Source organism: Paroedura picta, chromosome 7 (assembly GCF_049243985.1).
Source record: "Paroedura picta isolate Pp20150507F chromosome 7, Ppicta_v3.0, whole genome shotgun sequence".
Classification (NCBI taxonomy): Eukaryota; Metazoa; Chordata; class Lepidosauria; order Squamata; family Gekkonidae; genus Paroedura; species Paroedura picta.
The window spans coordinates 47,967,465-47,992,502 of record NC_135375.1 but is presented as its reverse complement, the minus strand read 5'-3'; the positions used below and the strand labels follow the sequence as shown (position 1 = coordinate 47,992,502).

Genomic DNA, 25,038 nt, shown 5'->3' with positions numbered 1-25,038 from the left:
GGAAGGCTGAGTCTACCTTGAGCCGGCTGCTGGGATTGAACTCCCAGCCTCATGGGCAGAGCTTTCAGACTGCATGTCTGATGCCTTACCACCCTGCGCCACTAGAGACTCATAGTGGATTCTAATTTGGGACTGTCCAACAAAGAAATCCTTGCATTCAAGTCCCTACCCCCGGCTTCAATTTTGCTTCATTTGTGCATGCTCCCTTCCTTGTTGCCATCCACCCTCCCCCTCCCTCCCTCCCCCTGTCTGGAAAATCTGACTTCTTATTTTTAAAAGGGTGATTGAGTTACAACACTGTCTCTAACCATAAAAAGAATGACAATCAGTCTTGCTTTTTAACACTGCAGCAGCATTGTAAAGCAATAAGCTTTTAAAAAAATTTTTTAAATTACATCCAGCATACTTGGAGATGAAGGTGGAAGGTGATCAGTATGTCTGATGGTGGCATTAAGGAGTGCAATGAAAAGTGGTGGCATTACAGCCACCACGAAAAGTTTAAAGTAACCATTGTGCAACAAAAAAAAGTTTTTTTGAAACAGGGAAGGGAGCAAAGCATGACTGGAGGCTTCTTCTTTCCAAATCTGATAGAGAAAATACTTGGTGAATTTCAGCCTGGGATAAGAGGGGAGAAAAGCCCAAATACAAAAAAGTCTTATGTCCACTCGCAATATTCAATGGAAATTGAAAATGAGGGTAAAACAAGGTATATCTCAAATGCAGAAACTGTCTCAGAATTCTGCTTTTCACCACCTCCTGCCCATAATCTTCAGCACTAATAATTGTCAGGAATTCATCAGCCAGAAAGGGAATCTGAATCCCTGGTCTGGTGACAGTAAAATGCATGTTATTATTGAGTAAACCGGCAGTTTACTCAATGAATGCAAAATATGTTGATATCTTGTCTTGATAAAGACATTACTCTTTTTATCCCCAACTCCCTATTTCCTCAAATCTTAAGTTAGTATTTTTCCTAATTGTATCCTCATAATATCCTTGTAAGGTAGATTAGTTTGAGATGATGTGGCTGGCTCATAACCATCCAACAGGCTTTATGGGAGAGCTTCTCAGAAGAATAGTAGTGTCCAAATCATGGTTTTATCTGTGTTGATTAGCTGTGTCTTGGCTACTGAATGTAACTGAGAAAGCCAGGGAAATTATCTTTCTAAAACTCTAAGTCAAGCTTTCAAAATGTATTTATGGCAAAATGGATAGAAAACAATACACTTTACAATGCAAGATCCAATGTAGAAGAAATATTTTGGGATCTTTATTACTTGGTGTGGTTTTCCTAAATGTTTACAGTGGCTTATTTTTAAAAATTTAGTACATTGACTAAAAAGCTAAGGATTATTCTCAAGTGACAAATAATATTTTAAACTATGAAAAGAAGAAGAGTTGTTTTTTTATACCCTGCTTTTTACTACCTGAAGGACTGACTTACAAACACCTTTCCTTTACCCAGAACAGACAACCTGTGAGGTAGGTGAGGCTGAGAACTGTGAGGGAGAGAACTGTGACTGACCCAAGGTCACCCAGCTGGCTGCATGTGGAGGAGTGGGAGATTCAACCTGGCTCTCCAGATTAGAGGCAGCCCCTCTTAACTACCCCACACTGGCTCTTTGAAGTGATTTTTCTTGCCCGTGAAATTGAACGATATAGTCTCCTTTGTATTTGTAGTATGAAGATTAATAAGACACCATGGTAGGGCTTTTTTGACTGACCAGAGCAAAGACTGAGAAAATCTGTTTCCCCACCCCTGTTTGCAAAAATGCTTTATCATTTTTGGCTGGTAGAGCTCATTTTCTCTTTCTTTGATTATGTCACATTAAATTGGGTTATGGGAACACAGAGGGATCGCCAGCATCTTTAGACTATACACTGCGCTGCTTCTTTCTAACATGATTGATTTGTGAAATTTTAAATGCCACTTCCCATGAGATTGATAATGGTTATCTGTCATGTTGAAAATAGGACAGACATTCATAGGAATTGCTTCAGATACTGTTGATGTCATGTTGATGCCACTGATATATATATATATATATAATTTAAATCCCTCTTTGGTCAGATTGTAGGAAGTAACACTGGAGCAGCTTTCTGAATCCATGAGTGGAGTTAAAAATACCTCCTTCTTACGGGCACCTCCTTTTAGATATGTTGCTTTTAACACACTCGCCCTCTGTGCTGTCACAACCTTACCAGAAATAGTACATTTAGAAAGAGCATTTCCAGCACTGCAACATTATTCCTGGAACAACCGTCTTCTGGGAACAGTGTTACAGCCAAAGCCTTAAATAACTTTTAAAAAGTCACCATACACATAATAAAGCAAAGGAGTGCTGATCCCAAATAACAGCTATTCTGTTCATTGCTCGTCTGTACACCAAATCATATTAGTGTCAGTCCCACCGAATCAGCAGTCGTGTCCTGGAAAGGCATTTGTTCTTGCCGGCATCCGTTAGGTGAGACTTGAAAGCATCAGTTTTGATGGCCAGATAGAATGCCAGTAGGCATTAATGCCTGGATTTGCTCTTGAGGTGATATTATCTTTTCACAAACACTGGTGATAATGATATAAGATATAATCAGTTGTAGTACTTTTGAAGGTGTTTGCAAGCTCTTGGGTAGCACTGAACTATTGATTGGACATAAAACAATACCTTGAGCAATAGAGAGAGCAAAGGTAAACAAAAATACTGCAGAATCAGTACATGGCAAAAGGAGCACCAGTACAAATGTGCACATGCTATGCAATCTTAAACCATGTTTTGCTTACCTTGAGAAATGCAATCCTAAACCAGGGGACATTGCTGGTACTTTGCCAGCACCGATGTTGGCACTGGGATAACTAGGTGGTTCCCCTAAGCTTTCTCAATAAAGATAAGAGCTAGCTAATAAGCGCCACAGTCAAAGAGCTAAAACATTGCAACAGCACTGAAGGCCACAACAATGTGGCTAACACCCATAAATTATGTGTAGCATGATCACAGTACTCCTGTTTCAGATGTCTACAGAAGCAGCCAAGCAACACCTGGTATAATTCTGTATCTATCCTCACAGAAAACCCAGCAAGAGAAAGAACAAAGACAACCTCATGTGTGGAGGCCTATTGTATGCTCAGTGGAAACCCTGTATCTATTTCATTCCTAGAACTTCTGCAGCTGAGGGAAGGGGTTCAATTTCCTTCTAGAAACATATTCAGCTTTGACAGATGGACACATGGGGAAGGATGCATGGCTACACTACATCACATCTCACTTGGCAAAGGAACCACCCCCATTCAGAAAGTAAAATGAGCTTGCACTTTCAGGCGGGGAGGGGCCAGAAAGAATGCACAAAAAGTCTTCCAGATGGTTTGAAGACCTGACTTTTCCAGATGCTTTATGTGTGAAAAATGTGGCATAATTTTATCTCACTGGAATGTTGCATCTTATTGATTTGTATCTTATTGATTATTATGGCATGTAATAGATTTTATGGTATTTGTATTACCCCTCATTGTATTTTATTGATTCCATCTTGTTTCAACTGAATTGTATTAGATCTTCTCTAATTTATTGCATTCTATTGTTTTATCTCAAAGGGAAAACATAAACAACTATTTATTTATCAATATAAACATACTATACAAATGAAAGTGTGGTTTGAGGATGGTGTTTTTTTGTTTTTGTTTTGCTTTTGTCTTTGTGTGTGTTGTTTTTCAAGGTGAAATAGATCAAAACACTAGGATAGCACCAAGGAAAAATATAACAGATCATTTGCAGACGATATCCCTGCAGGGCTGATTGGAGTCTTTCTGATTCTACTTCCTCTTATCCCTCTTCTTCTTCTTCCTCCTCCTTTGTAGGTAGTCTAGCTATATCTGTACAATAAAGGGTAAAATCATATTTCCAAAGTCAAGGCATCTTGCTATGCACAGCCACTCTGATTATAATACTTCTCTGAACTTTCCATCAAAATTATCAAAAAAGTAGTCAAAAATATCTCAGCAGATTCTGCTGTTTATAGTATGTTGAGCCTGAACACATGTCTATTCAGCACCTTTTGGAATTAGGACATTACTTCATCTAGCCAGACTGCAAATCCAAAAACAGAGACATCCTCTTTGTAAATCAAGTAGGTTGCAAGCATCCATTTAGGACTACCAAAATGTTAATATTTGTGTTTTACCTGTACCTTTCAAAAATGAGATATGTCTGTAAATGGATTACTCTATGAGCAGATGAAAGGAGTGCTTCATTTGTCTGATTCTCTGCCTGCCAAAATGCCAAGTGGTAACCAGATGTTAGAACAGACTTAGCACATTATCAGAATCCCTCATTCAGTGACACGGTGATATGAACATTTGCTTTACGTGGTAAGAGTCAGAAAGAGATCTGGGTCTTATTGAACTATGGCTGCTAAGCCAACACAGAGAATTCTGTTGGCATTGGAACCAGGAATGAACAAATGCAGATCTTTAATACAGAGAAATAGAAGTGCTTCCTGACATTGTCATTGGAAAATTTTCCCACCAGGAGCTTAATAAGTGTACAGGCAGCAGTTTGTGATCATTTATTAGGGGAAGATCCTGCCACAAACCATGATGAGCAAGAGCACTCTTCTGTTTGAAACAATGGTTAAAATAAACCAAGAAAGGACTCAAACTGTGAGTATGCATCTTTCCCAGCTACTGGGAAACTGGGAACTACTGCTACTGGGAACTACTGCTTAATTTAAATTGACTTGTAGGACGGCACCTTGGGCTTAAGGAAGATGCAAACACATTTCCATTGGCTTAAGGCTGTGCAGGAGTATTGGTGCAGCATGGGAGAGGAAGCCTGACTTGCAGTCAGGCAACCACAAGAGCCCATTCCTCAGCGGTACCCTGGGGATCATCTGGTTCCCCCACCAGGAATATGGGTAACCTTGTCACTGGATTCCCACCACAGGGAAGTGTTCCACTCCAGGATACTTGGAATTGTAAATCATGGGGTGCCAAGGAGAAGCACCCCACCTCCCTTAGTCCAACCTTGGGCTACCTGGCACTATAAGCTTCATGCCTCCCCTGCTGGGTCAGCCCTGCTTGCAGACATGCTACTGCTTAAGAAGGCCTCTAACCTGGAGAGTCTGATGCACAACCCCCCCCCCCCAAAAAAAAAAGCTCCAGCTGTGATGAAATGCAGTTAAAAATATATGACAGTGGCCAATTCAAAACCATAAACAGTATTAGCCAACATAACAGGGTGGGTGGGTGGGAGGGAAGCTATCCCAGTGGCAGCTTGGCCGAAAGAGGCTGGCTTCCTTGCACGTAGCTCCTTTTAAAGAGCTCCGGGCCCGCACCTCAACACAGCATCCTGGGAAAGGCACAGTGTTGCCTCACCTGCCATGTGTACTGCTGGGCTTGTCCTCCAGAGTGTCCTCCTTTCCCACCCAGCCCATCTACTATGTCAAGGGGCAGCCAGAGGTAAAGTCTCAGCCTCATTTGTGAACAAATGATTGCAATTAAACTTGCCTTACTTGCAATGCACATTTCTTCTCAGTTGAAGTATCCCAGATGATCATTGCAACCATTTGTCAATGCTGTTGTCTTCCCCATAACAACCTATGGATGCGAAAACTGGACCCTGAAGAAGGAAGACAGGAGCAGAATAGGTGCTTTCGAATTATGGTGTTGGAGACGAATGCTGCGAATACCATGGACAGCCAAAGTTAACAACAAGCGAAACAAGTATGCCATTAGAAGGGAATGGCATAGAAGGGAATGCGGCTAAAGCTCACTTACTTTGGACACATCAGACGATAAAACTCGCTAAAAAATCATTAATGCTCGGTATTGTCAGCAGCAAAAGGAAACATGGTCGCCAAAGGATCTGCTGGCTTGACATGATCAAAACTGATACAGAGATGACCATGAACCAACTAAAAAAATCAGTCAGAGACAGGGACGCATGGTGAAGACTTTCCTATAGAATCGTTGAGGGTTGGACACAACTGAATGGATGACATCATCCTCATTTTAAAAAACAAACCCAGGATATTGCTAACTATGACAAAGTAAGCATCTCTTCCCCTTGGTGAAACTTTCTTGTAAATATGCCTACATAGTTCATTTTATGTTTTAACATAATCTAGAAAAGGTTCAATTTTTACCTTTAACTTAGGAATTGGTTATATAACCCATGTCTGCTGAGGCATTCTCAAGAAAGTGTATCAGTGGGGTAATAGCTAAACAAAGTGACAAAGGGCTTCTCTCCCTATACACTTGATAAAATACATGTACACGTGAAACTGCAATACACCAAGTCAGACTACTGGTCTATCAGGGTTAGTATTGTCTCAACAGACTGGCAACATCTCTCCCACATCTCAGGCAGAGGTCTTTCACATGACCTGTTTCCTGATCATTTTAATTGGAGATGCCAGGGATGGAACTTTCATGCAAAGCAAATGTGCTGCTATTGAGCCCCAAAGCCTCTCAAAAGAGTGAGTAAACACATCTATCTTCATGATTCCTCCAACCCAACTCCCACTGACAGACATAGCTGTGATTAGGAATGAAGCTATATTTATCAATGGTATTGTTTGCGATGAATTATGATATTTGCTCAGCTCTGCTTCAGGAGGAAATTATAATCTTTCTAATGCTGAAATGTAAATGTATAGCATTCCAGCAAACTCATAAAATAATTATTCACAGTCACATTTATAATTAACAGTGATGGAAAGTCTATCCCTTCCATTAATACTGTTAAGTATAAGATTTAAGGCAAGTAATTAAGAAATGACAGAAACCCAGAGAAATATCGGTGACCAGCAGAAAGGAGAACAGCTCTGGTTTTCCATGCGCCAGCAACAGGAAACAATCAGAAAGGTCTAGAGAGTAATTACTGTAGATTTAGCTGCTGTAGGACAATGGTCCTGCACAAATCTTTCAAAACAAATTGCAAATAGACTGCTAGAAGCAGTTTACCTGAGGAGAAAAAGGGAGAGAGGGGAAAATACACACTAGAAGAAATGTATGAATGAGGTGTGAATGATTGAAAGTAAACTACTTCTGGGTACTTCTGTGCAGTGCTGGAACTAGTTTAAAATGATGTTACTTCAAGCACAGCTTGTAGCTAACATGCAGGTGGGCACCTTAGAAAAGTAGTTAGATAATATTTAAGATGGAAAAATCTATAACAGAGAAAGAGGATAAATTCTAAATGGGATCCAATTATCTCCTAGTGGACAGGGAAAAAGACTGCAGACAGCTAAACAATTCTAAGATACAAAACAAAAAGGAGCTGAAAAAGAAGCCATTTTCCAAATTTTGCTCAAAACTTGTAGAGACATTATTTTTGTTCCTTCAGTACACTGACAGGAAGGTTCACATCCCAATTGTTGTGCAGCTGATTCTGAACGGCTGAAGGTAACTTTGTTCTGAACATTTTTTCTTCACTTCCTGCTTAGGTTTCCTAATTTTCTAGGTTAGTATTTAGAGGGAGTAGATGCTGAGAGGCCAGCCCTGGGAGAACTGGATGAGAGAGAAATCTCAGCAGCTCAGGCCCAACCACTACTCAAGTCCCCTGCTGCTATTAGGCAGGCCCATTGTTTCTCTGATCATGGATAGGAGGCTGGGAAGATCACTGCTAAAACAGCCCTGCTGCTCTTGGCTAGCTGGCTTTATCACCATTGCAACCCTCCCTCTGTCTGAGAACTTCAAGAGCAATTAAAACTTAAGAGTAGGCCCGTGGGTGGACTGATGACAAAGTGGACAGCAAGGAACAGTGAAGCAGACCCCTGTCACTTTGGAGAAAATGCAGAACTAAGTTGAAAGTTGTACAAGTGCTAATGCATCAAAATATACCTGCTTCTCAGTTGTCTCCCAAGCCAGTATATATCTTTCCATACAATAAAATGTGTACTATACTGGCAGACAACTCACTTCTAAAAACAGGAGGCAATTGGTTCAGAGCCCTGGAGGAGGCAAGACTTTAGGAAGTTATTGTTTCTGAGCCCAGGAGGTATTCTGCATGGAGCCAAATAAAACAGTTTAAAAAACAACCAGTTTAGACCGCTTTATTATATTACAATCGTTGTTCCGCAATGAATATAGTCTGTTGAAAAACTACATTGCAATACTCTCTGCATGAAACAATTCATTGTCCTGACCCCTGTAGTTTTGCCAACTCCGTGTTGTTCTCTAATGCAGTCACTAATCTGCATAACTAAGGAGCTTCTCTGCATGACTAATAGTGTATCTCAGGCAGGCAGGCGACAAATAAATCGGTGAAAATCATCTTTCAGAAACAACGCTTAAAAGACGCTTAAAGTACCGAAGAGGCAGTTTACCATGCAGAGCAAAATCAGTTTTGCAGAGTAAATTCACTCTTCTGTGCAGGGATCAGAAAAACAACAATGCATTTAGTGAGTTTTCATCTGCTTATCCATCATGCAGAAGAGGCCCTGGAGGGCTGGTGGGATTTTGGGGGGTGATTGCCACAAGACTGCTAATGGCTGTTTCTTCTGGCAGTTTCTAGGCAGCTTCTTGGTTGCTGCATCTTCTTCTTGGGCACCTGGTATATAGATAAAATAGTACCTACCTTATTAGCTGTGGGACTGGATGGGGAGGGGGGTTGAGGGAAGGGTTGGCCCTCATGAAGAATGGCATTGAAGGGCTGATGGGGCTAGAGTAGGGTAACCAGGTCCCCCCCCCCAGTTTACCTGGAAAAGAAGAGGCTGTAGGGTTGTCAGTTTCAAGCTGAGAAATTCCTGGAGGTTTTTGGATGAAGCCTAGGGAGGACAGGGAGGTCAGTGGGGCATAATGCCATAGAGTTCATTCTCCAATGCATCCATTTTCTTCAGGGGAGGTGATGAGCTGTAATTCCAGGGGATCCCCAGGTCTCACCTGGAGGCTGGCATCCCTGAGTTAGAACAAAGCAGAAAAGTGTTTAGTTGCAGTTTTGCTGTACATCAAAAGGCTTCTGAGGCGACTCAGCTATCTTCTGGAGGTATTATGCACTGGGGAAAACCTTGCAAATATTCTGCAAAAAAAAAAAAAAAACATTCTTTTTCCTAGTTTCTGAATGTTGCACTGTTTTCCCCATGGAGGCCCCACCACTGTATTTTTGATTCTGCATGGCACTCACCCCTCATAGCAGTGAGCACATCTTTTCTGCATCTTTTCCTCGCAGTATTGTAAACTTGCTTTGCTATGATTTTTCCTTGATGACAGTTCCAGAGATGTGTGCATAAACGTGACCATGTTTTCTCTCTCCTCCCCTGTGCTATCATACACCAATGGGTGAACAGAAAGCCCTTTTCTGTTTGTAGTCTCTCTTCTACCAATGAGTGATGGATGTGTCCCTTGTTTGGCACGGCCTCTCCTACCTCTGCTATTAAAATATTACACCAGCAGAAAGTCATTCTGTCATTCTCTCAGAAGCATTTCAATCCACTCTGAAAGAGGAACAGTATACCTCAGAGGGGGAAAGGTGGTAGTGTTTCCAGAGATACAGGTTGGCATTCAAAAGGCTATGTGCCCACCACAGGAATTTCTTGTTGAAGTCTATATGTCCCTGAACTATAATTCCCATGAGGCCATGCAAGCAGCATGTGTCAGAGTGGTAGCTAGGTGATATTGCAGCTGACCATAGTCTACCAATGAGTCTCCAGTACAATAGAGGAAGTATCCTTTCCATTTGAGGATTTGTCATCATACTTTTTTTAAATGCATAATTGTTTACCATGTTCTGCTATGGTGTGCATACACATACAGAGTATCAGCACACGTGCATAAATGGGACCGTTATTAAAAGAAGCTATTTAAAAGGGTCAGCAAACTGACTTTGATGAAAAATGGCAAGTGCATAATACCCGCTGGAGTAGACCCAGGTGCTCAGTCTCACCTCATCTAAATCTTCATCCTCTTTGACTGGTGACAAGGAATCAGAGCTGTGGTCCATACCAATAAGGAATATCAATACAATCAGGAGTCATTGTACTGCAACCGTAGCCTGTATTCCTCACATTTTGTGCCATTGTTGGTAAATGGTTGCCCATCTCTGTGCTAGTTTTAATGCCTGTGCCTCTCATAAATGATGAGGCTTCAACTTTCAAGTCCTTTTACAACATGTACTGCACCTTCTCGATGTTTTCTTTTCCTCAAAAAATAATTGGCATTTATAATAAAGGTGACAACATGTGCCATTGACTAGAGCTGTTTCTGGTGCACCAGCTTCTGTTTAATCAAATTTCCATTTATGTGAAGACAATGTGTGATGGTCTTGTTCCATTTAAATTATGATTAATATGGCTGAAACGAAACTTGTAATTAATGTTACATGTTGTTGTTCAATAAAAAAGACTGCTGATCAGCTTAGTTTGAGGGCTGAGACATGCTACCATCAATTTTACCCCCCCCCCTTTCCGGAGGTGTTAACGTTGTGTGTTTGTTGGTGACTGGCTTTGAGTAACAAGCAGCTTTGAGTAGACTTTGGAGAATATATTGTTACAAATACAGCAGGAATGGACCTTTTAAATGGGTCACTCCCCACACTGCTTCAACTTTTTTGCTCTCATGAAGTTAATCGGAATAAATTGTGCCATATAAAGGCTGTTGCTATGCAGAGAGTCTCTAATTAATGCGATTAAATCTGTTTTATAACTTTCCATTTCCAGCACAGAGCCTATGATTAATGTGCGATACATATGGTTTACAATAGCAACGAACAGGAAAAGTTCTTCGAGCAGGTAATCTGTTTTTTATTAGCATTATGCCCACAGTAAAAAATGCTTTCCTCAGATGCTGCGGTTCTCTATAATATGTGAACTGTCATGATTAGCTATTTTCTGGGCTATGGAAACTCTGACATTCTTGTGCTTGTGAGCACCTGTGCATAGTTTAATGCAAATAATAGTGCCAACAGTGGAGGCTAAATTCTATGTACCAATGTGGTTATTAGGCATGTACAGTACATACATATCAAAGGCCTCTTTCATTTATTATGATTCAGAGTTCAGGGAGGTGTTGTATTCTCTCAGCATAATTTAAGTAATCGTTATGATATTCCTTTTTGTTTGCAAATCAGGACTAGGTTACTCACTCAGGTTCCTGATCTTTGGTGCACACAGCAGACACAGGTGTATTCAAAACAACATTAATTTATTAGCAAGATAATACAGGGATGGGAGCAACCAGCTTCATGACAAGGGAGCTCATGCATCCTAGAATTCAAACTTAAAAACAGAACTAATAAGCAGGGACCCTCCCCCTAGAGACTAAACCAGCAGACACAAATATCAGTGTTCAACTGTATACAATAAAAACACTTCAGCTATAGCCCTTCTTAATTAACCTTTACCTACCTTTGTCATACTGTCTTCTTATTTTGTAGAATGTAATAATGTTTATACCTTATCTTATTAAACATATATACAATTATTTTTTGCAAATTAAATAACTGCTTCAGACAGCGGGAGGGGGGGATAGATTTGCCATGTTGCAGGAGCAAGTCAGTTAGTGTGGCACACAACCAACTTCAGCCAGCAAACAAAAATAATGGGTTTCTCCTGAATTTGATCTTTTAGAATTATGCTTCCTTCCTTAAGTAGGAAGAGGGGTGGTTTTAACCTGTTTCCCATTAAGGGCTCAAAAGCTGGTGCAGAGAAGGCCCAGCTGGGGGACATAACCTTAAAGGAGTAATTGAGGTGCTCCGAGAGTGTCTGGAGCTCACTCAATGTGTATTCACTGTGTGAGAGTGTAAGGGTGATGAGGGCCTGGTAGGCAGAAAGTGCTGCTGAGTCCAATAGGGTCTCCAAATATACTAACTCTGTGAAGGGGCTCTTGCCTTTGCCCTGGGCCAGTAAAACACCCAGCTTGTCTGCCAGGTGGTTGATGCAGTCTGGATTATCTGCTGGACCAGCAATCAGAAAGTCACCTAGCTAGTGCATTTTGGGGAACTGTATGGTTATTGACTGCTTAAGAAAGATGCTCAAGGGTTCAAAGGGCATGCAGGCTACAGAGCTGATGGCATGGTCAAAAAAGGCATACTGCATGGACCAGAACAGCTTTCCTGCTGGACAGCCTTCTTAAAAACCATTCCAAGAGGCAAAACACTAAGGTTTGGGATTGGAAAGGAGTTGATCTGAGCCAGCTTGGCTGAAAGACAGAACACAGGAGAGCGATGTTGGTAAGATGACTGGAGAGGGTTGCCTTTCTTAAACCACCAAATTACCAGGAAGCATTAACTCAGGTTGCTTTGTGAGAGGACAGGGTGGGATGAGTGGGTGTTTGTAGCTTTCTAGAAAGTGGTGTTTTTATCTGAATTTCTTTGGGTCTCTGTCTGGTTTGCTGGGGCTGATTTTGGGCCCCAACTTCTTCTGTTGCTGATGGGAGGCAGGGGCTATGGGCCTCTGAACTGTAAGGCTCCTCCTAAGCAGAGATGTGAGCCAAAGGGCAAGAGTCAAAGGGCTTTGGCCTGTGGTTCTTAGCCTATGGATCAGGCTTGGAGCCCTGCATCATTCTAGGTATCTTTGAACCACTAACCAGTTGCCTTCTACCAATCATACAGAGGTCTGGGAATTTTTAAGCCAACCATTAACACAAATGTCTTTTTATGTTCCAGGAACCATGTTCAGCATCTCAGAAATCCACCCAGACAGAAATTAAGTCCCAACAAACAGGAATACCCCCAAAAAAGGAAAAGGGAGATACTTTATTGTTCTGACATTTCTCCATAACAACCTGACAGTGTTGATTTTTATTAAAATTTCCTCTGTGTTGTGGCATTACTGCATGGCAATGCAGAAGTACCTTTAAAAAAACGTGGGGGTAGGGGGGAGAAAGTTTCAGTTCATGAAAGAACTGCTGTGCTGTGATTGGTGGATTGCTGTGATTGACAAACCAAGGAGCGGAAGGAGAAGTTTGGCTTGTTTTCACTTGCAGTCTTGTCAGGAGGTAAAAAGCTGTAAGGGGCAGACAGAAAACACTGGGGGGTCTCCCCGTGAGGAGGGCTGCAAATGTCAGATTTACCATGCCGCATTTGCAAGCAGGAAACCACTTACATTTTACCCCTTCATGCAGGTCTCACTTTCAATCCAGTTCCTCTTCCTGTCGGTGGCCACCAAATGGCCCCAGGGTATATCTGTGTATGTCTTCATTCTAGAGGGCATGGGCAAAAAAGGCTGCAAGTTTAATCAGAAAAGTCTGAATGCCAGATAAAGTGTGCATCTGGCCTAACCCTATGGTGATATGGTAAACTAAACATGAGCAGGCAGTGTGATGCAGCGGTAAAAAAGGCAAATGCCATTTTGGACTGTATCAATAGGGGATCACATCAAAATCACAAGATGTCACAGTCCCATTGTATATGGCACTGGTCAGACCACACCTGGAGTATTGTGTGCAGTTCTGGAGGCCTCACTTCAAGAAGGACGTAGATAAAATTGAAAGGGTACAGAGGAGAGCGACGAAGATGATCTGGGGCCAAGGGACCAAGCCCTATGAAGATAGGTTGAGGGACTTGGGAATGTTCAGCCTGGAGAAAAGGAGGTAGAGAGGGGACATGATAGCCCTCTTTAAGTATTTGAAAGGTTGTCATTTGGAGGAGGGCAGGATGCTGTTCCCACTGGCTGCAGAGGAAAGGACACACAGCAATGGGTTTAAACTAAAAGTACAATGATATAGGCTAGATATCAGGAAAAAAAATTCACAGTCAGAGTAGTTCAGCAGTGGAATAGGCTGCCTAAGGAGGTGGTGAGCTCCCCCTCACTGGCAGTCTTCAAGCAAAGGTTGGATACACACTTTTCTTGGATGCTTTAGGATGCTTAGGGCTGATTCTGTGTTGAGCAGGGGGTTGGACTAGATGGCCTGTATTGCCCTTTCCAACTCTATGATCCTATGATATATGAATGAGGCACTCACTGTGTGACCTTAGCTGTTCTGCTCTATCACCATTTATGCAGCTGGTACACCTCAATTTTCTTCCAGAAAGTTTCTTACTTCTGTGACCTCTTGAGTGGGGGGAGGGGGGCTTTCAATCAATGATTGGAGCAGCAAACCCAAACAAACTAGTGTTACCTTTATGCTGTGCCCTTTACTAACCAAAGTAATTGCCAGATCTCAGAATGAGACCTGACCATGCTTACAGTTTCCTTTATAATACCCATTTCCCTGTTCTCTGTGTGGTAGTTACTAATATGCCACAGGATCCTTGAAACACAGCCTCACCTTACATGTGACAAGGGCAACGTGCTCCATTGCCATGGTTTTGTTCTTTATCTAAAAATGCACAGTAAAATTATATTGTCAAGAGCACCATTTGTTCATGCAAGGATGAAATTCATAGTTAACCTTCAATTATACATTTAAAAAAAGAAAAGAAAAGATATTTGCGTAATGGCATGTTTAAGAATGTAGGCTATATATCCAAATTGAATTAGATGACAATTGCTGTGTTGGTGCACTTGAAATTATTCCATGGCATTGTTGTCTTGACAGAGCTATTTGCATATTAAAAAAAATTAAGTGGCAGCTTCGGCACTCTGTGATCTGTTACCGCTAGTTATTATTTAAAGTATTGTTATTAATAATCGTTTCTAGTTTCAACTTTCACATTTATGGCTTTTTTTTTGTCCTCATTATTTGAGGAGTTACAGAAACAGCTCACATTTGCAAGCAGAATGTGGCTCACTCATGTTTCATTTTGCCCTGCTGTTTGGGGGTGGCTGAGTCAATGGAGTGGCCAATGAGAAGCTCCTGGTGCCTGGCTGGATCCAAGGCTTGCTAGTCTTCTTGGCTCTAAGTATGCCATTCCCTGGTGCACAAAACCACAGCCTTTACAGAGCAGCAGCTCATTTTGGTGGACTGGTTTCATATTATGGAGGAAACAGCTGCTGTGATGCTTTCTGTATGTCAAAATGGACACATGCAACATCATTCTCAAGCCAAGCTGCATTTTCTTGGCATGCCTCTAATAACATGTGAAGGAATCATAAGGTTGCAATTCTGTTTGTATGGCCAGAGTACAATCTCATATCAGCATGCCAACCACTGAGATATATGCCATGTCAGGGAATGTCAGGTAATACCATGTCAGGGAATACCGCTAACTACTTTTCCTTGAGGAGCCTTCCAATTCTATGATTCTATGATTCTATGATTCTTTCTCATTCTTTTTCCATGAAAAATGTTTTATGTGAATTTTGCATGGCAAGAATTAGGGAGCCCCCATGCATCAATGAAACTAAGAATCACCCTGATCCATAGTCTGTAGGATGACTGTGGTCAATGACATGCATTTGCGATCTAACAACATAAATAGAACTTCTAAATCACCAGATGCCACCTTGAGGAAGTTGATTTGCATAGTCAGCTGTCAGTCTTTAAATGGTGAGTAATCAAGCAATGAGAATTCAAGTGATGTGTGAATCATGCCTATGTAACCATAGCTATAACTTTAAAGATTCTGCCTTTCAATTCTGTACCTTGTCAACAGACCATAGTTCACTGATTCCCTGTCAACACTGATGGGAGGTGATTATATGTTGAATTATGCTGCCACAGTGTTTTGCTCTCAATCCCAGTTAAGGAGTACATGGACACAAACTCCAAAATTGGTTAAATTAAAGGTAAATTCATTTTAAAAACTGAAATGCAACTAATAAACTCACTTAATTCCCTGCCCACTATTTAGGGCTGGTTTCCTAGGAGGCTACCTTATGAATCTGTCATAATTTGAACAATCTTAGCATATCTCCATGATTAGAATAATCAAATAGCTGCTCTTTACTTATCCTTGCCAGCACACCAGTTTGTACCATGAAATATTGCCCATAGGTAACTTTTTTCTACACAGGTCATCAGGAAATTATGCCCAACAGCAACAGAATTTCCTTTCCAGACTTATTGGTGTGTAGTGGCAACCCCATAGTGTTTTGAAGGCAAAAGAGGAACAGATGTGGTTTGCTATTGGCTGCCTAGGACAAGAAATTTTGGATTTACTTAGTGGTCTTGCAGCCAAATTGTAACCAAGACCAGCCCTGCTGAGATTCAGAAAACAGACAGTATCAGGCTAGCCTAGACCATTCAGGACAGACCAGGACAGGACACAGTGTCAGTTAGCTAAAAGTATTTGATTTGGTTATCCACATACTTAGATACTTCAAAGGAGCTAATGAATGTGAACAGCAGATTTGCATTAATCATGGCCACCTTAGTTAGTGCCATGTATGATGGAATTCCTCATCACTGGACTGGCACACAGTGCTCAACTACCCGTTGCATCCACCTCCATCTAGGCTTAAGCAAAGCCAGACACCATGTCCTCCTGTAAGCTAGGAAACAGGCCTGGTCAGACTTTCCCTTTTCTATGAACTTCAGCATGACAGAAGCCACTGGGTGAAGCCTGAACAGCTGCAGTAACCATGACTCAAATCTGGCTCTCTTCTATTGTATTGCTGCTAGAGCCTATTTACTTGAGGGATTCCTTACCCAAGTTCTTTATCTCATTCCTATAACTCATCCTACTAACTCTGCCAGGAAGGAATCTTCCCCCATTCAGATAACTAGCCTGGAGGTCCCTGGAATTTTCCTATTGTGCCGTGATGGTTTCTTTACTTTGGAGCCATTATTGCCCATCCCATCCCAACCCATCCCAATCCATCTCCCTTTTGTTTCAAACTTGAGTCAGTCCATTTTGTGTGTGTACAGTTTCCCAGCACACACAATCCTCCAATAGGGTATAAAAATGCCTGCCCTGGCAAGCCAAATTACCTTTCTGGAACCTCAGATCCAATCCAGACTACCCATAACCTCACTGGTCATCATGTCACCTTGTCTCTGTTCTTCTGCCTTGCCAAGATTGGTAAATATCTCTTCCATGTCATGGCCTCTATTCGTTTCAATGCTTAATTTCACCCCCTGTTAGCTTGTTAGCGTGCCTGTTCTATGTTGGTCTGACGTCTATTATTTTTGGCTTTATGTTGTAATAAAGCCTACTTATTATTTTACTAGCTTCAAAGCCCATTCCTAAGAATGGGCCTTGAAAGGGCCCCTTCCCCTGGCCCCCAGCCAGGCAGCTTAAGGTGGTCTTGGGTGGCAGCTCGCAGCCAGATCAAGTGGGGCAGGTGGGGGCTGGGCAGCTCGTTAGCAGGGCCGGGACAGAGCTCCTTAGCAGTCAGCTAGTCAGCTCCTTGGCAGTTTTAATGAGCAGTCAGCAGGCCGGAAGGCCTTTGTCAGCAGGCCCAGCCTAGTAGGCCAAGAGGCCCTTGTTAGCAAGCCCTCCACCATGATCCTTTGCTCAGGGCCTCTCCCTTTACCTGCTGCTGGCTCCAGGCACTGAGGCATCTGAGAGCAAAGAGGCTAGAGTCCAGGGATGGAGGGTGGGAGCTGCAGGGGGCAAGAAAAATCAGGGCAAAGCTGGCTGCGCCCTGATTGGCCCTATTCCAACTTGGACAGCCAGATACGTCCCACCCTATAGGCTGTTTCATAAATATATAGAGGAACAACAATGGGTAAGGATGTACTATCTGTTGCCTGCCTCAAGTTGTTAAGGGGACTATTACCTTATAAATGTAGGCAATTTTGAACCCATATCTAAGTTACCCAACCTTTCGCTTGCCATTCCCCACAAATGCGGGTCTTCTGACACACATTTCAGGTAACATTGTCCACAACTGCAAGACCTTTTTTATCAGTTAATCTATTACTACTTACACTTTGAAGCAAAGGAGAAAAGAATGTGAGACAAGCCTCAGGCATTCTTGCTTCGCCCTGAAGAGACCAGTTAGCTAACTGTACACTGTATTGTAAAGGGAAGTGAGGTCAGGGCCGCTTTGCTAGCAAAAGGCTGGCAATCCTTGGACAGAGAAGCTTTAAATACCACTCTGTGTGTGTATCCAGTTGGCTTGGATACACAGGGCATTGCTCATTGTCCTGCCAAAAGAGGGGCAAGATTAAATAATAGTCATCAGCCTATGGCAGGAGCTGACTTTCCTCTTAAAGGAGGCAAAGTCTTTGCTCTGTGCTGTTTGAAAGTACAGAACTTCCTATACCAAGCACTATGATCAAATGAAATCTGTTCTAAATTTCACAAAGCGGTTTTATTCTTTTCCTGACTCAGATTCTTTAAAACTGTCAAGGGTTTTTTATGTTTTATAAATAACATTAAGCTCTAATAAGAAAAACTATGTCTTTTAAAAATGTAGCACTGCTACAGATGTGCAGAATAAACTATTTTTGACTGCACGCTATCCACAGATTATTTAAAACATATGCCTATGCAGACTCTGTTGTTTACTTTGGAGTGGACACGTCTTCTTGCAGACAGCTGCAGAATTTTAGAGTTGATGCAGGCAGTTTGTGATATTTCAAATGCACTAGGTCAATTATTCAGACATCAAATGCAGATCTGTACAGTGATGCACAAAAACTAGGATCCTTGTAAAATTCTTTAGTTGCCAGAGTTGGCAAAGTGTTACCTTGTAAATAGCACCGTACACAGTAAACTAAACCAATTTAAATTAATGCTCTCCAATCTGATATGTAGATTGGAGCCTGAAATAATATATGAAAAGAAAGTGTTTACAAAAACTTACTTTCAAGTTAAGAGATCTCACATCTATATACTTCTTTCCCATTTAGAAATGAATAGTTGAGGTTTTTTTTTAAGGTGAATGATGAAGAGAGTATACTGAAATCTCAAGCCATCAAAATGGAGTTGCAATTCCTTTAGCTTTTTGCACAACAGAAAGAAAATATGTACTAAATACTGTGAATTAAAAGATACATTGTATTAATTGCATAATCTTACTTTTGTTTCTTTTCAGTTCCCTATATTCCCAAAGCTGCTGGCTTTGCCAATATTTCAAATTTGTTTCTACAGCTTTCTGTTTTAAAGAATATGGTTTTTAAGATAATGAAATAAGGAAAAAAGTTTTGGAGAGCATCGCTAACCTAAGTTAGTGTTCCCATCTCACCCATAAGAATATGCTGACAGAGTCAATTGATTGCAGCATTATGATTAAAGACACTAGAGGAAATATTAATCTACATTTTATGACTGCGAGTCTGCATGGTCTCTGTGGAAGGATTCTATTTCTGCACAATGATTGAGAGCCAGACAACACATTATATAGGAGATCTCTCATTGGATCACTCAGTGTTTTCTTTGTTGCAAAAAACAAGCTGCCAGTGCTCAAATTGAATTGGGGCCACAGCTAGTTGTGAGGAACTTTACATTTTCCCCTGTGAGCATACAGTTTGAAACAAGGAGTATTTTGTGTGATTTTGTCTCTACAGTTGGAAGCATTCAATATTGCAACAAGCTTGCGAGCTGCTGTTGAGAGTATGCTTGCAATTTAGCTAGGATTATTTATATATCAGGGTCACTGTGGGCAGGTTGAGTATAATTTAAAATGAACTATGTTTTGAGTGTATGTGATGTTTTCATGCATGACATTCATCATACAGGCACATTCTCAGAAGTGATTGTATCAAAATATAGTTCCCAAGAAGATCCAGTTTAAAGGACTCTGTTAATACGGACTTGCTTGGCTTTGTAAGGCAGGGAGGTAATATGTGTTAGTTTGGAATTACTAAATTACTAAAAGTCATACAATCCATTCCCCCTCTCCAGCAGATTTAACTATGAGGTGAACCTCTGATAAGTTTTTTTTGAAGGGGTGCTCATGTCAATAGGAGACAGTTACTTCTGAAGAAAACCAGTACAAGAATTTGCATTAAATATTCTGCAATATAATTTAGAACAAACTGAGCACCGCTTGCAATCTGAGAACAAATTTTGGATAAAGAAACATTGAAATGTCACTGATAGAACCTGAACAGATAGAAAGTTAACAGTAACAAATGTTTGTACATGATATTCAGCTGAAGCAGCAAGGAAAAGGTTGGGCACCACTTGCAAAATGCTATGCAACATTTCATATATAAAGACCAAGTGGGCATTATGGGTAATTTGTATCCACATATTAGACTGGGGCATAGGAGCCTGTTCCTTGCATTTCTGTTATTAACTCCAAAAACTGCCCTAGAGGAGGAGCACCAAAATTATAGTAAATTGGCTTTTAGCTGTGAGGCATTAGCGAGCTTTTTCGCTGATAAATTCGTGTCTCTCCACTGGGACCTTCCTGCCATGATTGATACATATGTAGAACTGGAGGCCCATTGGCTGCCTTTGGAAGTAACATTTGATGGGTTCATATGGCTCTCATTAACCAAAGTGGATAAGTTGCTGGGGTCAGTAAGGGTGACCACTTGCTTACTTGATCCCAATCCGTCTTGGCTAATCAGAGAGGGTGGCCAGTGGATAGGAGGCCCACTCAGGGACATTATCAATATCTCCCTGTCTACCAGGGAGTTCCCTGAGGTGCTGAATGAATCAGTGGTTCATCACTTGCTAAAGAAACCATCGCTGGATCTATGGAGAAGTGTTTTCGCACCTGTATCAACTTCCATTTGGAGTGCCACAGGGGATAGTCCTCTCCCCCAACATTTTTAACATCTTTATGCACCCTCTGGCCCAGCTAACCCAGAGTTTTGGGTTGGCTTGTCATCAGTATGTAGATGACACTCAGCTCTATCACCCCCAGAACCATTTGCCAGATGTTTGGAAGCTGTAGCTGGGCAACTCAAGCAAAGTTGCCTGAAACTCAATCCCTCCAAAATGGAGGTCCTGTGGCTGGAAATGAAGGGGATGGGCTGGAAAGCATGTTTGCCCAACCTGGTTGGGGTGCAACTAAACATTGTGCCCCTGTGCCAGGATGGGGGTGATCCTTGATGAGAGTAGATCAAAAAAAGCATTCAACTTCTCTGCCATTTCTCCTTAGTAATTCAAGGAGTCTTTACTGCCTCGCTGTCTGTTTTCCTACTACTATTGTATTGGGGGGGGGGAATATTATGTGTTTCTTTTTTTTAGTATGTTCCTCTTAGTCCATTTTTGCCTATCTTATCACTGATCTGCATTTTATTTGCCTGTACTCCATTTCCCTCACTCAGACCAGCCTTCTAACCTTTTAACATGGTTTATTACTTATGCATTTTTCTGGTTTAATGATGATGATTATGATGATAATGATAATGTCATCTGTTCAGTCGTGATCAACTGCCCTTGAGGGGCACCAAAATACTAGACAATTGGCACTCGGCTGCGAGGCATTTGCGAGCCATTTTGCGGATAAAGTCTTGTCACTCCGTCGCGACCTTCCCGCCACAATTAATACAGTAAATGAACTGGAGACCTGTTGGCTGCCTTTGGTAGTGAGGTTTGATGGCTTCAGGCGGCTCTCTCTTCCCAAAGTGGACAAGTTGCTGAGCTCAGTCAGGGTGACCACTTGCCCCTTTGATCCCTGCCCTTCCTGGCTCTTCAAGGGAGGCGGCCAGGGGATAGGAGGCCAACTCAGAGACATCATCAACTCCTCCCTAAGTTTGGGGGAGTTTCCTGAGCGGCTAAAAGGGGCAGTGGTTCGCCCACTCCTAAAAAAAATCAACGCTGGACTCACAGGACCCTGCCAACTACTGCCCGGTATCACATCTCGCGTTCCTGGTCAAGGTAGTGGAAAGGGCTGTGGCTGACCAGCTCTCGGCATTCTTGGAGGAAACTTCGGCACTCAATCCATATCAGTCGGGCTTCCGTCCTGGCCATGGTGTGGAGACGGTGTTGGTCACCCTTTTGGGTGATCTCCATCGCCAGCTGGACAGAGGTGGGTCAGCTGTGTTGGCCCTTTTGGACCTATCGGTGGCCTTTGACATCATGGATCACGGCCTTCTGATCCATCACCTCGCCGGCACGGGGATACAGAGCACAGCCTTGCGCTGGATACGCTCCTTTCTCCAGAACCGGACCCAGAGGGTTGCGGTGGGGGAAGAGTTCTTGCATCCCTACAGACTCCCTTGTGGGGTACTGCAGGGTGCAGTCCTCTCCCCCACGTTATTTAACATCTTTATGCGCTCTCTGGCCCAACTGGTACAGAGCTTTGGGCTGGGTTGCCACCAGTACGCTGATGGCACCCAGCTCTATCTCCTCATGGACGGCCGCCCGGACTCCCCCACGGAACCATTCGCCAGATGTTTGGAAGCAGTGACTGAATGGTTCAAGCAGAGTCGCTTGAAACTCAACCCCTCCAAGACGGAGGTCCTGTGGCTGGGAGGCAGAGGGCAGGACCAGGCAGCGCATTTACCCACCGTGGCAGGAGCGCAACTTACCATCGTGCCCCAGGCCAAGAATCTGGGGGTGACCATCAATACCTCCCTGACTATGGAGGCTCAGGTCAAGAGAGTAGCGGGTCAGGCATTTTTCTATCTTCGCCAGGCCCGACTACTAGTGCCCTACCTGTCCCCTGACCACTTGGCTACAGTGATCCATGTGACAGTCACCTTCAGAATAGATTTCTGTAACTCGCTCTACGCCGGCCTACCCTTGTCTCTGATCTGGAAACTCCAGCTAGTGCAAAATGCAGCTGCTCGGGTCCTCACTGGTACACCTTGGAGGGCCCATATCCAGCCTGTGCTGAGGCAGCTGCATTGGTTGCCAATTGCTGCCCAGATCAGGTTCAAGGTTCTGGTTTTGACCTTTAAGGCTATATGCGGGTTGGGACCCACATACCTGAGGGACCACCTATCACCCTATGCCCCCTGCACCCCTATTCCACCCCTCCCCACAAGCAGGCTTGAGGTGGCTCACAACAGTGAAATATAAAACAATCATTAAAAGATTAAAACACAGCAGGATTTATCTGTTTATCCACTACCCTTCTGTCTCATATCAGGGGGAGAGGGGAGAAGCCGAGACACTTGTAACTTGTCATAAATTGAAATATTAATATGATGATTATGATGATGATAATAACAACAATAATCTTTTCCCTCTTAATAAAACAATAAGGGGTGTTGGGGTGGGCTCAGTCCGTGATGAGGAAGGGCAACAATTGGTCCCATGGCCCTGGACTGCTGCCAAGGGGATGAGAACAGAGGCTTGGACAGGCTGCGCCAGCCCTTTTCGCCCCAAGGCTGTCCTAACTGTCAAGTCCAACTGCAAATTGCCTCAGAACCCTGACAGAGCTGGCAGGAGGCTGCAGAGTGTGCTTCCTCCCTTCAGGCCTGCTGCAAAGGAGCCTCTGACAAGCCCTGACTGAGGGGAGGGAGGCCTTTCCAAGAGCAACACGGGAGCCTGAGGGCATTCCTTTAGAGGGGGGGGGACTATCCCCTTCTGCCAAACAGTTGGCTGACAGGGAGGTCACAGAAAAGCCCCTTCTCACTTAAAATACTGCTCTGGCCGGGGGTTAGACACAGCCGAGCCATGTGTCTTTCTTCTTTGCAACTCTCTGCAGGTTTGAGGCCACTGCACAGCGTTATTTTGCAGATGAAACTGTTTTTTTTTTGGTCTCCTGTTTCATCTGCACAACAACCCTGTGCAGTAGGCCTCAAGTCTTTTAATTCAACAACAACAACCTGTGTGGGAGGCCTTAAATATTTCCTCTACCACAACCCTCTCCAAAGTAGCCCTTTCTGCCTGGGGAGCTGATCTTTATACTCTGCAGGTGAGCTGTAATTCCAGGAGCTCTCCAGGCTCCACCTGGAGGTTAGCTACCCCTGGGTTGGAAATATTCCTGGAGGTTTGGAGGTGGGACTTCAAAATCGTACAATGCCTCAGAGTCCAGCCTTCAAAGGGGCCATTTTTGCCTGCAGTTGGGAGGGAGTGGTGCAGGTGTGTCCCTCCTGGTCTATGGGTTATGGCCAGCCCTTACCAGCAACTGTTTGTATTCTGGGGCACAGACAGGCAGACCAGCATCAGTCCTGTGAGTCTGGAAAGTGCAGGAAGATCTAAATAAATACTTACAGCCTGAAACTGTAAATAGGGAGAGGAAGGGAAGATGCTTGGAAAATGCTTTGAGACACCTGAGACCTGTTGGGTCACTGCGGCCCATTCCCAGTTCTCTCAGATCTCTTACAACCCCACATACCTCACAGGTTGACTATTGTGGAGAGATGAATGGAAAAGGTGTTTGTAAACCGCTTTGAGACTCCTTTGGGTAGTAATCAATAGGGTACAAAAATCCGTTCTTCTAAGGAGTAACTATGAAAGAAGCATGTGGGCAGATAACAGTTTACCAACAGTGAAAACATGGGAGACAGAAGGAACAGGGTGGACATCTGTGTACTGTGATTACCCCATGTGTATTAGGGCAAAGGGGCATTTTGGTGTCTGTGGCCTAATTCACACAAGAAGGGAAATTATACAGAACTGGGGGAAATTGGTTGCCATGTAATCTTCCCCTAAGAAGAGTCTCCAGTCTGATTTCCCCTTCACATATCTGAGGACATGGCTCTGGAAAGCTCATCTGTAACCACTATGCCAAAATTCCATGCCATGACTTCCTTGAACTGACATTCTGGAGAAAGGATTTTTCTCCCTCCAGAGCAAGACTACTCATTTAGAATAAGAAAATCATAGGATACCACATTAAAGAAGACTCTTGCAATGTTATAGTAAGACTTTGCATGCTGAATTCAGGAAACAAATATACTACCAGAAGGGAGACTAAGATGACTGTTTTCCTTCGGAGGAAAACTAAACTACTGGGCACATCTTAGTGAAATGAATATTTCAGCCTTAAAATATCTTGGTAAATTCCCAGCTCTCAGCCTGCTGAATTCAGGAACTGATATTCTGGTTTTTGGTTGTTTGTAGGAAATGAAAGGCAGTGAGCTCTGAAAAAATATTTGAGGTAAAAAATAGAAAAGTAACAAGTCAAGGACTAGTTATTCCTCTTTACTCAGAAGCTTCCCAATCAAATCTGCAAGAAACAGACATTAGGCAGTGACCCTAGGGGAGGGGGGGTCTTGTTATACTTTTAAAAATAAAACACTCCAGATTTCATTGTATCTTAACTATACGTTAGCAAGTGTATTCTTGACTATGTCATTTATTTTTACAAAGCACATAAATGACACATTTTAAATCTTGTAAATGCAGAGACTACAACATACAGATACTGCTTTGCTTTCTGATTAAAATATTTTTATTCTCAGAATGGAATTTTATTCAGATTCTC

The 25,038-nt window shown here is 42.6% G+C and overlaps 1 long non-coding RNA gene across 2 annotated transcripts in view; it reads right to left on the bottom strand.

Annotated features, from left to right (window-relative positions):
- Positions 1-3,545: 3,545 nt before the first annotated feature.
- The window catches only part of LOC143841785 (uncharacterized), a 56,054-nt gene continuing 34,561 nt past the window's right edge, over positions 3,546-25,038 (bottom strand). For both annotated transcript variants that reach the window (XR_013232827.1, XR_013232826.1), the window contains 3 exons: positions 8,692-8,891; positions 5,503-5,609; positions 3,546-3,865 (listed from right to left, as the gene is read on the bottom strand). This is a non-coding gene — a long non-coding RNA (uncharacterized LOC143841785). The remainder of the gene's footprint in view (positions 3,866-5,502; positions 5,610-8,691; positions 8,892-25,038) is intronic.